This window comes from Amblyomma mixtum, chromosome 9 (genome assembly GCF_055824585.1).
Source record: "Amblyomma mixtum isolate Tamu chromosome 9, ASM5582458v1, whole genome shotgun sequence".
Taxonomy (NCBI): Eukaryota; Metazoa; Arthropoda; class Arachnida; order Ixodida; family Ixodidae; genus Amblyomma; species Amblyomma mixtum.
In genome coordinates, this window is record NC_143020.1 from 115,261,475 (window position 1) to 115,278,942 (window position 17,468).

The 17,468-nt window shown below is 47.8% G+C and overlaps 1 long non-coding RNA gene across 1 annotated transcript; it reads right to left on the reverse strand.

Annotated features, from left to right (window-relative positions):
- Window positions 1-8,771: 8,771 nt before the first annotated feature.
- Window positions 8,772-16,366, reverse strand: LOC149330861 (uncharacterized). Its single transcript, XR_016285739.1, has 3 exons — window positions 15,751-16,366; window positions 12,903-13,154; window positions 8,772-9,172 (listed from the first exon to the last, which is right to left on the reverse strand). It is a non-coding gene; the product is annotated as an uncharacterized LOC149330861 (long non-coding RNA).
- Window positions 16,367-17,468: the final 1,102 nt, after the last annotated feature.

Genomic DNA, 17,468 nt, shown 5'->3' on the forward strand with positions numbered 1-17,468 from the left:
CATGCCGCTAAGAATCACAGTAAAGGAGGCCCTAGAAAGGCAGAAATTAAGCGTCAATTAACGGTGCGCTAAGCCTCGAGGTGTGCTACCCAAGCGAGTTTCTTGCACGCGAAGGATCCCTAAAACACGTCGCTGGCAGAGGCACTCGGGCACTCACGATAAACTCTGCCAATAACAGGCGGAAGGTGGCGTCGCGGACACTTGCCATTTTCTATCGAGTGTACATTTCTATTAGGCTCTATGGAAAAATAGGTGCGCGTTCCGAGAAGTTTCGTCGTTTCGTTAAATTTCACATGGTTGCGACGCGAATAAAAGCAAACTTTATATTTCAGTGTTTTTGTCGTGTCTCCTTGATTCAATGCCGCTAAGAATCACAGGAAAGGAGGCCCTAGAAGGGCAGAAATTAAGCGCCAATTAACGGTGCGCTAAGCCTCGAGGTGTGCTACCCAAGCGAGTTTCTTGCACGTGAAGGATTCCTAAAACACGTCGCTGGTAGAGGCACACGGGCACTCACGATAAACTCTGCCATTAACAGGCGGAAGGTGGCGTCGCGGACACTTGCCATTTTCTATCGAGTGTACATTTCTATTAGGCTCTATGGAAAAATAGGTGCTCGTTCCGAGAAGTTTCGTGGTTTCGTTAAATTTCACATGGTTGCGACGCGAATAAAAGCAAACTTTATATTTCAGTGTTTTCGTCGTGACCCCTTGATTCAATGCCGCTAAGAATCACAGGAAAGGAGGCCCTAGAAAGGAAGAAATTAAGCGTCAATTAACGGTGCGCTAAGCCTCGAGGTGTGCTACCCAAGCGAGTTTCATGCACGTGAAGGATTCCTAAAACACGTCGCTGGTAGAGGCACACGGGCACTCACGATAAACTCTGCCAATAACAGGCGGAAGGTGGCGTCGCGGACACTTGCCATTTTCTAACGAGTGCACATTTCCATTAGGCTCTATGGAAAAATAGGTGCTCGTTCCGAGAAGTTTCGTGGTTTCGTTAAATTTCCCATGGTTCCGACGCGAATAAAAGCACACTTTATTTTTCAGTGTTCTCGTCGTGTCCCCTTGATTCCATGCCGCTAAGAATCACAGCAAAGGAGGCCCTAGAAAGGATGAAATTAAGCGCCAATTAACGGTGCGCTAAGCCTCGAGGTGTGCTACCTAAGCGAGTTTCTTGCACCCGAAGGATTCCTAAAACACGTCGCTGGTAGAGGCACACGGGCACTCACGATAAACTCTGCCAATAACAGGCGTAAGGTGGCGTCGCGGACACTTGCCATTTTCTATCGAGTGTACATTTCTATTAGGCTCTATGGAAAAATAGGTGCTCGTTCCGAGAAGTTTCGTGGTTTCGTTAAATTTCCCATGGTTCCGACGCGAATAAAAGCACACTTTATTTTTAAGTGTTCTCGTCGTGTCCCCTTGATTCCATGCCGCTAAGAATCACAGCAAAGGAGGCCCTAGAAAGGATGAAATTAAGCGCCAATTAACGGTGCGCTAAACCTCGAGGTTTTCTACCTAAGCGAGTTTCATGCACGTGAAGGACTCCTAAAACACGTCGCTGGTAGAGGCACACGGGCACTCACGATAAACTCTGCCAATAACAGGCGGAAGGTGGCGTCGCGGACACTTGCCATTTTCTATCGAGTGTACATTTCTATTAGGCTCTATGGAAAAATAGGTGCGCGTTCCGAGAAGTTTCGTCGTTTCGTTAAATTTCACATGGTTGCGACGCGAATAAAAGCAAACTTTATATTTCAGTGTTTTCGTCGTGTCTCCTTGATTCAATGCCGCTAAGAATCACAGGAAAGGAGGCCCTAGAAGGGCAGAAATTAAGCGCCAATTAACGGTGCGCTAAGCCTCGAGGTGTGCTACCCAAGCGAGTTTCTTGCACGTGAAGGATTCCTAAAACACGTCGCTGGTAGAGGCACACGGGCACTCACGATAAACTCTGCCATTAACAGGCGGAAGGTGGCGTCGCGGACACTTGCCATTTTCTATCGAGTGTACATTTCTATTAGGCTCTATGGAAAAATAGGTGCTCGTTCCGAGAAGTTTCGTCGTTTCGTTAAATTTCACATGGTTGCGACGCGAATAAAAGCACACTTTATTTTTCAGTGTTTTCGTCGTGTCTCCTTGATTCCATGCCGCTAAGAATCACAGTAAAGGAGGCCCTAGAAAGGCAGAAATTAAGCGTCAATTAACGGTGCGCTAAGCCTCGAGGTGTGCTACCTAAGCGAGTTTCATGCACGTGAAGGATTCCTAAAACACGTCGCTGGTAGAGGCACACGGGCACTCACGATAAATTCTGCCAATAACAGGCGGAAGGTGGCGTCGCGGACACTTGCCATTTTCTATCGAGTGTACATTTCTATTAGGCTCTATGGAAAAATAGGTGCGCGTTCCGAGAAGTTTCGTCGTTTCGTTAAATTTCACATGGTTGCGACGCGAATAAAAGCAAACTTTATATTTCAGTGTTTTCGTCGTGTCCCCTTGATTCAATGCCGCTAAGAATCACAGGAAAGGAGGCCCTAGAAAGGCAGAAATTAAGCGTCAATTAACGGTGCGCTAAGCCTCGAGGTGTGCTACCCACGCGAGTTTCTTGCACGTGAAGGATTCCTAAAACACGTCACTGGTAGAGGCACACGGGCACTCACGATAAACTCTGCCAATAACAGGCGGAAGGTGGCGTCGCGGACACTTGCCATTTTCTAACGAGTGCACATTTCCATTAGGCTCTATGGAAAAATAGGTGCTCGTTCCGAGAAGTTTCGTGGTTTCGTTAAATTTCCCATGGTTCCGACGCGAATAAAAGCAAACTTTATATTTCAGTGTTTTCGTCGTGTCCCCTTGATTCCATGCCGCTAAGAATCACAGGAAAGGAGGCCCTAGAAAGGAAGAAATTAAGCGTCAATTAACGGTGCGCTAAGGCTCGAGGTGTGCTACCTAAGCGAGTTTCATGCACGTGAAGGATTCCTAAAACACGTCGCTGGTAGAGGCACAGGGGCACTCACGATAAACTCTGCCAATAACAGGCGGAAGGTGGCGTCGCGGACACTTGCCATTTTCTATCGAGTGTACATTTCTATTAGGCTCTATGGAAAAATAGGTGCTCGTTCCGAGAGGTTTCGTGGTTTCGTTAAATTTCGCATGGTTCCGACGCGAATAAAAGCGCACTTTATTTTTCAGTGTTCTCGTCGTGTCCCCTTGATTCCATGCCGCTAAGAATCACAGGAAAGGAGGCCCTAGAAAGGAAGAAATTAAGCGTCAATTAACGGTGCGCTAAGGCTCGAGGTGTGCTACCTAAGCGAGTTTCATGCACGTGAAGGATTCCTAAAACACGTCGCTGGTAGAGGCACACGGGCACTCACGATAAACTCTGCCAATTACAGGCGGAAGGTGGCGTCGCGGACACTTGCCATTTTCTAACGAGTGCACATTTCCATTAGGCTCAATGGAAAAATAGGTGCTCGTTCCGAGAACTTTCGAGGTTTCGTTAAATTTCTCATGGTTCCGACGCGAATAAAAGCACACTTTATTTTTCAGTGTTTTCGTCGTGTCTCCTTGATTCCATGCCGCTAAGAATCACAGTAAAGGAGGCCCTAGAAAGGCAGAAATTAAGCGTCAATTAACGGTGCGCTAAGACTCGAGGTGTGCTACCCAAGCGAGTTTCTTGCACGCGAAGGATTCCTAAAACACGTCGCTGGCAGAGGCACTCGGGCACTCACGATAAACTCTGCCAATAACAGGCGGAAGGTGGCGTCGCGGACACTTGCCATTTTCTATCGAGTGTACATTTCTTTTAGGCTCTATGGAAAAATAGGTGCGCGTTCCGAGAAGTTTCGTCGTTTCGTTAAATTTCACATGGTTGCGACGCGAATAAAAGTAAACTTTATATTTCAGTGTTTTCGTCGTGTCTCCTTGATTCAATGCCGCTAAGAATCACAGGAAAGGAGGCCCTAGAAGGGCAGAAATTAAGCGCCAATTAACGGTGCGCTAAGCCTCGAGGTGTGCTACCCAAGCGAGTTTCTTGCACGTGAAGGATTCCTAAAACACGTCGCTGGTAGAGGCACACGGGCACTCACGATAAACTCTGCCATTAACAGGCGGAAGGTGGCGTCGCGGACACTTGCCATTTTCTATCGAGTGTACATTTCTATTAGGCTCTATGGAAAAATAGGTGCTCGTTCCGAGAAGTTTCGTCGTTTCGTTAAATTTCACATGGTTGCGACGCGAATAAAAGCACACTTTATTTTTCAGTGTTTTCGTCGTGTCTCCTTGATTCCATGCCGCTAAGAATCACAGTAAAGGAGGCCCTAGAAAGGCAGAAATTAAGCGTCAATTAACGGTGCGCTAAGCCTCGAGGTGTGCTACCCAAGCGAGTTTCTTGCACGTGAAGGATTCCTAAAACACGTCGCTGGCAGAGGCACTCGGGCACTCACGATAAACTCTGCCAATAACAGGCGGAAGGTGGCGTCGCGGACACTTGCCATTTTCTATCGAGTGTACATTTCTATTAGGCTCTATGGAAAAATAGGTGCGCGTTCCGAGAAGTTTCGTCGTTTCGTTAAATTTCACATGGCTGCGACGCGAACAAAAGCAAACTTTATATTTCAGTGTTTTCGTCGTGTCCCCTTGATTCAATGCCGCTAAGAATCACCGGAAAGGAGGCCCTAGAAGGGCAGAAATTAAGCGCCAATTAACGGTGCGCTAAGCCTCGAGGTGTGCTACCCAAGCGAGTTTCTTGCACGTGAAGGATTCCTAAAACACGTCGCTGGTAGAGGCACACGGGCACTCACTATAAACTCTGCCAATAACAGGCGGAAGATGGCGTCGCGGACACTTGCCATTTTCTATGGAGTGTACATTTCCATTAGGGTCTATGGAAAAATAGGTGGTCGTTCCGAGAAGTTTCGTCGTTTCGTTAAATTTCACATGGTTCCGACGCGAATAAAAGCACGCTTTATTTTTCAGTGTTTTCGTTGTGTCCCCATGATTCCATGCCGCTAAGAATCACAACAAAGGAGGCCCTAGAAAGGAAGATATTAAGCGCCAATTAACGGTGCGCTAAGCCTTGAGGTGTTTTGCTCCCCATGCGAGTTTCTTGCAAGTGAAGGATTCCTAAAACATGTTGCTGGTAGAGGCACACGGGCACTCACGATACACTCTGCCAGTAACAGGCGGAAGGTGGCGTCGCGGACAGTTGCCATTTTCTATCGAGTGTACATTTCTATTAGGCTCTATGGAAAAATATGTGCTCGTTCCGAGAAGTTTCGTGGTTTCGTTAAATTTCCCATGGTTCCGACGCGAATAAAAGCACACTTTATTTTTCAGTGTTTTCGTCGTGTCCCCTTGATTCCATGCCGCTAAGAATCACAGCAAAGGAGGCCCTAGAAAGGATGAAATTAAGCGCCAATTAACGGTGCGCTAAGCCTCGAGGTGTGCTACCTAAGCGAGTTTCATGCACGTGAAGGATTCCTAAAACACGTCGCTGGTAGAGGCACACGGGCACTCACGATAAACTCTGCCAATAACAGGCGGAAGGTGGCGTCGCGGACACTTGCCATTTTCTATCGAGTGTACATTTCTATTAGGCTCTATGGAAAAATAGGTGCTCGTTCCGAGAAGTTTCGTGGTTTCGTTAAATTTCGCATGGTTCCGACGCGAATAAAAGCGCACTTTATTTTTCAGTGTTCTCGTCGTGTCCCCTTGATTCCATGCCGCTAAGAATCACAGGAAAGGAGGCCCTAGAAAGGAAGAAATTAAGCGTCAATTAACGGTGCGCTAAGCCTCGAGGTGTGCTACCTAAGCGAGTTTCATGCACGTGAAGGATTCCTAAAACACGTCGCTGGTAGAGGCACACGGGCACTCACGATAAACTGTGCCAATTACAGGCGGAAGGTGGCGTCGCGGACACTTGCCATTTTCTAACGAGTGCACATTTCCATTAGGCTCAATGGAAAAATAGGTGCTCGTTCCGAGAACTTTCGAGGTTTCGTTAAATTTCTCATGGTTCCGACGCGAATAAAAGCACACTTTATTTTTCAGTGTTTTCGTCGTGTCTCCTTGATTCCATGCCGCTAAGAATCACAGTAAAGGAGGCCCTAGAAAGGCAGAAATTAAGCGTCAATTAACGGTGCGCTAAGACTCGAGGTGTGCTACCCAAGCGAGTTTCTTGCACGCGAAGGATTCCTAAAACACGTCGCTGGCAGAGGCACTCGGGCACTCACGATAAACTCTGCCAATAACAGGCGGAAGGTGGCGTCGCGGACACTTGCCATTTTCTATCGAGTGTACATTTCCATTAGGCTCTATGGAAAAATAGGTGCGCGTTCCGAGAAGTTTCGTCGTTTCGTTAAATTTCACATGGTTGCGACGCGAATAAAAGCAAACTTTATATTTCAGTGTTTTCGTCGTGTCTCCTTGATTCAATGCCGCTAAGAATCACAGGAAAGGAGGCCCTAGAAGGGCAGAAATTAAGCGCCAATTAACGGTGCGCTAAGCCTCGAGGTGTGCTACCCAAGCGAGTTTCTTGCACGTGAAGGATTCCTAAAACACGTCGCTGGTAGAGGCACACGGGCACTCACGATAAACTCTGCCATTAACAGGCGGAAGGTGGCGTCGCGGACACTTGCCATTTTCTATCGAGTGTACATTTCTATTAGGCTCTATGGATAAATAGGTGCTCGTTCCGTGAAGTTTCGTGGTTTCGTTAAATTTTACTTGGTTCCGACGCGAATAAAAGCACACTTTATTTTTCAGTGTTTTCGTTGTGTCCCCATGATTCCATGCCGCTAAGAATCACAGCAAAGGAGGCCCTAGAAAGGAAGATATTAAGCGCCAATTAACGGTGCGCTAAGCCTTGAGGTGTTTTGCTCCCCAGGCGAGTTTCTTGCAAGTGAAGGATTCCTAAAACATGTTGCTGGTAAAGGCACACGGGCACTCACGATACACTCTGCCAGTAACAGGCGGAAGGTGGCGTCGCGGACAGTTGCCATTTTCTATCGAGTGTACATTTCTATTAGGCTTTATGGAAAAATAGGTGCTCGTTCCGTGAAGTTTCGTGGTTTCGTTAAATTTTACTTGGTTCCGACGCGAATAAAAGCACGCTTTATTTTTCAGTGTTTTCGTTGTGTCCCCATGATTCCATGCCGCTAAGAATCACAACAAAGGAGGCCCTAGAAAGGAAGATATTAAGCGCCAATTAACGGTGCGCTAAGCCTTGAGGTGTTTTGCTCCCCAGGCGAGTTTCTTGCAAGTGAAGGATTCCTAAAACATGTTGCTGGTAGAGGCACACGGGCACTCACGATACACTCTGCCAGTAACAGGCGGAAGGTGGCGTCGCGGACAGTTGCCATTTTCTATCCAGTGTACATATCCATTATGCTCTATGGAAAAATAGGCGCTCGTACCGGGAAGTTTCGTCGTTGAGATAAATTTGACATCGTTGCGATTGGAATAAAAGCAAACTTTATTTTTCAGTGTTTTCGATATGTCCCCTTGATTCCATGCCGCCAAGAATCACAGCAAAGGAGGCCGTAGAAGGGCAAAAATGTAGCGCTATTAAACGGTACGTTAAGCCTCGAGGCGAGTTTCTTTCACATGAGGGATTCCCAAAAGGCATTCCTGGTTAAGGCAGACGTGCACTCGCAGTTCACTCAGCCAATACGAGGCATCAGGTGGCGTTAGTGACGCACGCTGGCGGCTATCGAATATGCACTCTTATTAGGTATGCTTCAAAAAAATAGTCAACGATGGCGATCTGGTTTTCCGTTTCTGGAATTTTTGCGCATGAATGACCATGGTGAAGGCAAATTTTATTGATCCTTATGTTGGTATTGTCATCTTGAGTGGATACACCTAAAGATGGCGGTGAAGGATGCCGTAGATTGCTTGAAATGTCACACTAATGAAATGGCCCATTTTGTCAGAATTCCTGTGTTGCTCCTCTGAGACGATGGACAGCTAATGAAAAAGCCTGGTGGAGCTGAATATGCGCTTTTGGATTTCTCGCTATATTGAAGTCGGTGTCGAAGACGCACACCCCTAACGGTCGAATTAGCAGCCCCGATTGCATGCGTCGCTCCGTTACAAGCATTTTGAAGGGAAAGCTTCGCTACGGGACCTCGTACTTCTATCGGCGGGTGTCTAGTTTTGACCTTGAGCTGAATTAGAGGTCAAGCCATAAAAAAAAATTGAAATGTCCCTGACCGGGATTCGAACCCAGGGCTGCGCGAACAGTTCTGCTTTAAAAGCTGCTCAACGATACGACTAGACTATCGCCGCAGCCGATATGTCTGCTGTTAAACTGTACCACAATCTCGCGCTGTACATTGGAGAGCGTCGTCTTCATCCACTTCGATCTGCCCCGTCCCGCGGCACTGCCTGCTCACCGTCGTCTTCTACGCAGCAGAAATCCGTGCTTTCGCTCCGATTCGAATGCAGTAAACATTCTTTGTAATTATTTAAGGTTCGGTGAGGTAATTGTTATGAATTGACATTTTTTAAACGCAGAGCTGCAGGTGTTTAGAAATATTTTCTGTTTCGTAAGCTGGTACCGAATCTCAGCACTTTGTAAATATTGGAATGTTTACATATTGTGTCCTGTTTCGACAGTCGCGCACTGTGACTTGTGTGTTGCATGCTATCAACCACGGCAGGCTCAAGCTGACTGGCGGTCAACGAACAACTGGCCTGTGGTCGAATACTCACAAAACAGATTAGGTTTAGGTATGACATTTTATTAGAAGATTTATTAGGCGATGTGGAAAAACTCTCTCTGAGACTTTATTGATTCAGTTTAGTTTCTAATGAGGGTTGCATTTCGTGCTTGCTTGGTGAGGTCTTTGAGGTAGGTATTCACATGACGTATACTTTCGACGTTGCTCACATCTTGGGTGTTTGACTTGTGGGCGACATTGATGTATGGAATCACCAAACCAGCTGGCGGCTCCGGTGGATTGCTTCGGGACCGGGACTGGGGTCGGTGTCAAATCTCCTCCATGTTGAGTGGAGGAGGGGGCGACGCGGGGGGTGGGGGGGTCTAGGGCTGGTCTAGTAGACGTGAGCAGTGCCTCCAAGCTGTGGGTCGCTTGGCTGCTCGGCTCCGTAGTTGTGTAGCCAGCAGTGTCGGACGTTCGACCAATATCCGCTGGAGTGGACGGCCAGACGAACTGGGGAATAAAAAAAATTGACGGTCGATTTGTGCATTTAGGCTAAATGCGAACTAGGTACGCTAGCAATTCGGTTTTTACTGCGGTTCCAGAGTTAGGATCCGTTGTTCACGGTTGTTCACGGAAACAAAAATGATAGGTGTAATGTTATGAGATCGGAAGCGGGCGGAGTGGGTGAGGGAACAAACGCGGGTTAATGACATCCTGGTCGAATTAAAGAGGAAGAAATGGGCTTGGGCAGGGCATGTACTGCGAAGGCAAGATAACCGCTGGTCCTTAAGGGTAACGGAGTGGATTCCAAGAGAAGGCAAGCGTAGCAGGGGGCGGCTGAAAGCTAGGTGGGTGGATCAGATTAAGAAGGTTGCGGGGTTACGGTGGCCGCAACTGGCGAAGGACACGGTTAACTGGAGAGACTTGGGAGAGGCCTTTGCCCTGCAGTAAGCGCAGTCAGGCTGACGATGATGATGGTGATGTCCACGGATGGAAGTTGTTCGGATAGTCATAGTGGGTTAATGCCCATATATTTTGAATTGGACATTCTCCACTTTACCTGCGACGGAAGGTGCCGTCATGGGTGTGCTTTGCGAGACCCAGGCTTCTCTTGTGCAGCGACCTCTCGCGACCAGTTATTAACTCCGCTCCCAGCAGCCACTACATGGTGGACACTATGTGGGTATATATATAGATATAAAAAATTATCGAACATAAAAAAAACTACTTTATCGCACGGGAAAACTTTCACCAGCTAACTCGCGCTTGGCTGCTTACAAAGCTGCGTCCAAAACATACATAACAGCCCTAAGAAATGCCAAAACCATTTCCTATCTAACACCTTAACGGATGTGCGACAAGTAAATCCTTAAAAAAATTCATCATCATCAGCCTGACTACGCCCACTGCAGGGCAAAGGCCTCTCCCATGTCTCTCCAATTAACCGTGTCCCTTGCCAGCTGCGACCATCCTATCCCCGCAAACTTCTTAATCTCATCCGCCCACTTAACTTTCTGCCGCCACCAATTCTGGCAGGTCACAAATCCCACACGTAGGAATCCTATTGCGTTGATAAATTCGTGTTGTGATCGATAAAAATAGCTGAGTTACAGTACTAAACCGTATTTTTGTTAATAATTTTTCACCTCACAGCCCCACCCGTCTTCTTGACATACATCATTACGGTTACTTTGTGATGCTTCCATTGACTGCACCCATCTGGTGTTGCTCGGCTAATTAATACTCTAAAAGATCATTCCAATGCAGGATATTATTTCCATAATGCTACATTCTAAAAAAAATGTGCCTATAGTTCTGTTACTTTAACTAACAGATTTCAACAGTCACTGTAGACAGGCACACTACCGGAACAATGGAAAATGGGGAAGATCGTTCCACTTCACAATTCTTGGAGCAAGAATTCTACAGTTAAAGATGGCCCCATACCTATAACCAGCTGGTGACAGACATGGGGCGACAATTAACAGTTTCAAACAAGCCCCATTATGTTGCAAACTGAGCATATATTCACTACGCTTGCCAACTTTCTCGAGAGGAGTTCGTTTTTCTCGCTGTCTCCCCTATGTTGATGTTTTATGTTAATGTTTGTAGAATAGTCATAACTTCAACCCGGTGCCTTGTATTTCTGCTTGTTATTATTGACCAATGCATTATGTTTCCGCTGCCCCCCCCCCCCCCCCCCCCATTACGTAATGTCCGAACCTAAGGGCCTTTAAGGCGAAATAAAGCATGATGATGGTCAACATGGTTTCCGCAAATCGAAATCTTATGACACTCGATTAATTTCTTTCACAAACACCTTACGCCATATACTCGACAGATCATATTGCCTTTTTTTAGACTTCTCAAAAGCATTTAATATAGTTTACCATCATTTGCGTCGTCATAAATTGTTACCTAAATATTGACAATAACTTGTTGAAATGGACTGAATACTTTCTCATTAGCCGTTCACAATTTGTCGCCGCCAACACTTACAATCACTTTTTGTTAGTGGACCTTCTAGTTAATTTAACAAAACTTCTGTTTGGGCTAGATGGTGCATAGCTTATTTTGAAACGAATTCAAGCGCACAACAACACGCACACAAGACAGCGCCATTTAGCGCCTGTCCTGTGTCTTTCCTCTCTTGTGTGCGTGTTGTTGTGCGCTTGAATTCGTTTCAAAATAGGACCTTCTAGTGTTCCTAATTTATATAAATGATCATCCATCTTAATCTAAGATATATTTATTCGCCGATGACTGAGTGATTTTTCACTTGAATAAAAACGATAATGATATTAACACCAACACATCCTACATGGCGGCCTTACTGTTATAGTTAATCGCTGCAGTCAATGGCTAACAGAAGTAAACTTTAATAATGCAAGGCCTAGCGCGTAGCCCGCACTGCTAATATGTCTCCCGTATTCAGTCTAATGACACTGGGCTTGAAAGCGTGAATTCTTATAAGCACCTAAGCATTCACAGTACATCTAACTTAACTTGGAGGCTTCAGATTGATTACATAATAACGCTTACAAAACTTTAGGTTATCTGCGACGTAATTTTTCTTGTGCACCGTTTTCTTTGAAATCAGTTCATAATGTTAGTATGTCCAAAGCTAGAATGCTTAAGAACAGTCTGGGATTCTAGCCATGACTACTTAATTACTCCGCTTGAATGTGCCCAGAATAACTTTCTCGTTTCATTCTTTCTAATTGTAATCGAGGAGCAAGCGTAACGGAAATGAAAGCTAATCTGAGTCTTCAGTCATTGGCTTCATGACGAAAGGTTTGTCGGCTAACCCTATTTCGCAAGTTATATTTTCGTTCCAGCCTTCACAACAATTTATTTCATAGCCCCTATTACATATCGCGTCGCACTGATCATCCTCAAAAAGCTGCCATTCCCGTATGCAAAACAGTTGCTTTCTACACTGATTTCTTCCGCGTACTTGTGAGGATTAGAACGATCTTCCTAATGAAATTGCCTCTATTACTGAAATAAATAACTTTTGCTAAGTTTTTGGCTCGCATTGTATAAACTCTGACAGTTTTGTTCTGCACTAACGAATTTATTATCTTAGCTAACATTGCATACACAGAGCCGCCGCTGTGGCTCAGTGGTTATGGCACTCGGCTGCTGACCCGAGAGACAAGGGTTCCATCCCGGCTGCGGTGGTTGAATTTCTATGGAGGCGAAATTCTAGATTCCCGTGTACTGCGCTATGTCAGTGCACGTTAAGAAACCCCAGGTGGTCGAAATTTCCGGAGCCCTCCACTACGGCGTCTCTCATAGCCTGAGTCGCTTTGGGACGGTGAACCCCATAAAGCAACCAACAATGCATATACAGTATTTTTGGTCGGCACACATTTTGGTCAATTCATCACACGACCGGAAGCTTTCCCAGAATTCCCCGTTACACGGCTCCCTGACCCGACTTCGTTGACATGCTTTTAGAAAGGCGGGTCAAGCGAGTTAACTCGACTCGCTCTGCCGCTTATTTTGCTCGACCCGAAAACATTTACATGAACCCGACAACTGTTTTTTTTTTACCCGACAAGCAAACTCAGGTCGACACTATCGAGTTCATGTAAACAGGCTTATATATTTCCTCCTCGTTTCTCCTCCATGGAACGCCAGCGTCAAGGACGCCGACACCGGTGCCACTAATAGCGGCCACCGGTAGCACGGCAATGGGCTCGGTATCACTATAACGACGTCCACGTACACTCACCTGCGTCGCCTCTTTGTCGTGCAGGAGCTGCCGCTAGCGCTCGTTCCTTTCAGTCCGCCCGCTGGTGAATGTGTTGGCGCGAGATGGGCACGGGTGGCGTCCTCCTGCCGGAACCATCGCCCTCTCATCCCTGGAACACCGACACCTGGTCCTGCCTCCCGGCCGGACCCCAGTCGGCTGGCTCGCTCCAGTCGGCCCTGTGCCTGTTTCGTCCTCCTTCAAGCTGGCCTGCCTTGGAATACTGCACAAACGCTGGCATTTAAGGCGAAAGCCTTTAATGCCTCATCGTTGTCGACAGAAGGTTGTCAGCAGAGGTGTCACGCTTTTCGGTTGGTCGAAATGGTTATGACGTCAGAGTGCGAGGATTAGAAATAATGAGGTCTCCCACGTATGGCTAACGCCCCCTTTTGGAGCAGAAGACACTAATAAAATAGTTGTCGTCCATTCCGACAGGGGGTGTAAGGTGTCCGTGGGTGACCACATTGCATACCTCATTACTGCGAACAGAGCCATGGATACAACCGAGCTCATCGAAGCAGAGAGAGAGAGTCGTGCTAAAGAAGCTGTCAAAGTCGGCAGTCAAAATGTGTAGTCAAATAAAGCACTAGCACAGCACAAACAGCCTCGCAGCCGATGCCAAACAGTGCGCCAGGAAAGGCTTTCCACCTTGGAACACTTTAGAGAGCCAAAGTGCCCCCTGAATTTTTTGTTCCTGTCCGAGTACGGAGCATACGCCACTCTGCCCCCCCCCCCCCCCCCCCTCCCACCATGATAACCAGCATGTCTACGTCACCGGAAAATGAATACTACTTAAGGACAGTCTATTTGTCGTGCAGGTAAACTGAATACTCACTATTTACGCGGCGTACCCGTTATGCGGCCTTGCTAGTGCTGCCTAGCCTTCAGTGTTGTGTCGCGACTGCCTTTGAATGCCTCGGTGGCATCCGTCAACTACTGGTCTCGGCGAGTGACGTTGAAGTAAACCCCGGTCCCAACACCTGCGGTACGTACTGCTCAGCAAGATTCTTCCGACATAATGGAAGCTTTGAATGAACTCCGATCTGGGCTGAGTGTCCTTGCTGGCAGAAATGAAAACAATTCGTAGCACGTTAACCCAAAATGACAAAGCTCTAGGTGAAATAAGGAGCAAACTAACGAAAATTGACGAAGATTGGGCATCCTTTGGGGCAATAAAAAAACTCATATCAGCGATGTTTGGGAACTTGCAAAGCAGAATACAAAAAAAGTATTGAACAAAAGGAGCGTGGCTATAGTGTTTCCGAAGACTATTCTAAATTTACTTTTTGCCAGGAAGCAGCTATTTCATCTGGAAAAGCGCAAAAGTGAAAAATACAAACTCCGCTATAATAAGCAAACCATCGGTAGCGCCACTTGTACTCATGACCAGATTTCAAACGAAGTCGCTCCCCGAAATCCATAGCTACTAAACAACCTTTCAGGAAAACCAAAGCTCCGCCCCTTCACCATTCTTTACACAAACATCCGCAGCCTTCTACCTAAACTTGACACCTTCTACAGCCTCGTCCGCGCGACGCGACGGAGAGCAACATGATTGTACTAACCGAAACATGGCTAAATTCGTCCATAGGTGACTCCGAGATTATTTCCATGTTTCCCGACTTCAATATCTTTCGAAGCGCAGGATAAATAGGCCAGTAGGGGGCCTACTAACAGGCGCTCATTCATGCCGTTGTTCCGAGATTAGACTTGCATCCCTTCTAGAACTGCTTTTCATTCAGTGCCATGGTTCGTTCCCTCCTGCTATCATCGGCGTTTGCTATCGACCCCCTGGTCTTACCGATTCCTTTGTTGCTCACTTCCACCACAGGGAAAGAAATTTGTGAAGGGCGTGCACCCGGCGAAATCTGGCCTCAGAAACTGCGCAAGTGATTACTTGGTATCAAGTCTGGTTAGTGGCGCCACCAGCGCTAGCGCGCATGCGCATGTTCGCGCGCGGGCGACCGGCGACGGAGCAGACGGGCAGACGACGAACGAAACTATAGGCGACGGTATTCTGCGCGGCTGCGCATGTGATCGAGCGGCGTTTTTGTTAACACGCAGACTCCGTGTTTTTTAAGGCGAAAGCATTTAATGACTCATCGTTGTCGACAGAAGGTTGTGAGCAGAGGTGTCACGCATCTGGAATCGTGTCAACTGTGGCCTCTCCTCCGCGCAGCGGCGCAACCTTCTCCCCTCCTTAGCAGCCGGTGCGCCGGTGGGGGCGCAGCTGTGCATAGCAACCGTGACGTCACACAGTAGTGGTAGAACTAGCCATGGCCGGGCTACTGTAGCCGGGCTAGAGGGGTGACGCGCGCGCTCTTTCGCGCGTCACCCCTCTAGCACGGCCTTGAACTAGCGCGCGCGCGTCAGCGGTGGCAGCGGCACTGCCGATCCTTCGCCAGACGTCTCGTTGCAGTCGAGTGAGTGAGACGCATGGCTCTGAAGCGGTCTAGTGATTCCGCTCCAAGCGGTTCCGGCAAAGCTGTAGTGGGTTGACCACAAGGCTTTCGCCAGGCACACTATAGAATTTCCAAAGTGCCTTCGGTAACTTTTTGTGGAACTTTTTGATCTTCAACGCGGAACACGTGCGCTTTCTGACAATTTACGCTGACCACGCCGGCCGGTGCCTTGAACTGCGCAGTTTTGAAGAGGCGCGCACGCTCCGTGGCCTGCCGTCTGCTCTGGTGCGGTTCGTGGCAGTCCTGCTGTTTCCGTCAGTGGCAAGGTGAGGAACGTTTAGTCTTTGCCGAACTGCGCTGCGTTTCAAGCAGTTTCGCTGAGGATGCCGGCAGGCGCAATATGGCGCAGTTGTGAAAGGCACGCCTACCTGCTGTGACGAAGGCTGTGGCGCAGCTGCGTTCATGGCCGGTCAAGAGTGCCTGGGATGCAGTCTTTCACCTTTCTGGACCGAAAGTCAAATAAATAACAATAGGCGACAATACTGAACAGGAATAGCGCGCCATGAGGGCGCGGTAGCTTGCAGGGCAAGGCAGCATTCAAATTGCGTGCGCCTGAAATTAAAACCGGAAGTCTCTCACCCAGCCGCTTAGCGCTACAGTCAACTGGGCTGCTGGGCCCTGTGGGAGCTTCCGCTCTTTATGAATCCCTTTCTCTATAACCTTCCACGAAGCACTCCGCGTCATACCTACATCCCATCAACACATTCCCATTCTTCTTTAGCCCCTGGGGAGCTAGCGCATTCCCAGATTATGTGCTCGAGGGTCCCCCTCGCCCCACAGTGCTTGCACTTATCGTTTTGTCGCTCATCTTTCTAAAGCAAATGTAGATTGTAGAGAATCCTGGGAAGCCCTGCTGCGGAGCGAGGCCCCTGCTCCCCAGCAACAAGCCATCCGCCTGGCGGAAGAAACCGCGAGGAGTCAAGACCTCTTCGCCTGCTTCTAATCGCGGAGGTCCCAGACCCCGTCACCAAGGCCTGCGTGCCGGGGACAGGGAGTAGGGGACCTCCTCATCTGGTGGAAAATAAAGTTGATATCATCATCATCACCATCCCATTCTTCTTCATGGTGACTAGTTTTCCTGATGTCACCAGGCACGATCTCCCTACCATTACATCCAAAGATAACATCAAAATGACTCCGTGAACACGTGCCTAACATTTGGCTTGTCTCACCTCGCTAACTGATCATTCTTCCACTATTCTTGCTCTTTTTTACTTTCCGCCCTGGCAACGCTTCACCGCCACTTCATTTGCCTGGGATTTGTGACCACGGTATAATACTAAGCACATTTTCCTACCTGCCGTCATGCCTGAAAAAGCAAAAAAAAAAAACATAATACTGGGATTTTCGGCGCAATGAAGACACGCAAGAAAGGACACCACGGGCGCTTACAACTGTTTAATCAGATGAAAGCAGTCGTACAAGGCACCAAGAAACTCTGATAAGCTTGGTTCTGGTTTTCTTGGTGCCTTGTACGCGTGCGCTTCTTCAGGGAAGGCTATACATGTCGACTGCTTTCACCTGATTAAACAGTTGTTATAAGCGCCCGTGGTGTCCTTACGCAGGCACGAACACAGAATTAAATGTCTGATCTTTGGGCGTGGCTTGCCCTTGACGTCTCAAACCGGTAAATAGAAACTATGTGGCCTCAAAATAAGTAAAGGCGAGAGAGCAAAGACAATACACGCTTCAGTGGATCAATACACTCTCCAGGGCACGACATCGCAAACAGCCAATAATCACCGCTATTCACACAGGTCGCACCATCTAAGTAACTAACCTGCGAAATCCGCAGCGGTAAGATTTCCTTGGCGGTCACGGTGTGGTGTCCGATGGGGGCGGTTCCATGCATGCTTTTATAAGCGTCGCCGATGCCGGAGATAGTGGATGAAGATCCACGCTGCCAGGTGAAAAAACTGTCGTCGGCCAGATTTTGCCAAGCAGGCGAGAAGGAAGGTCACTCAGCGGCGCTGAATGGCGATGAAACAGCAGGTTCCGGAAAACAGCAGCAACAGCGCCTGCAAAATCCGCAGCGTTAAGATTTCCATAGCCGTCACGGTGCCGTGGATTTCAACCCTGCAACAAA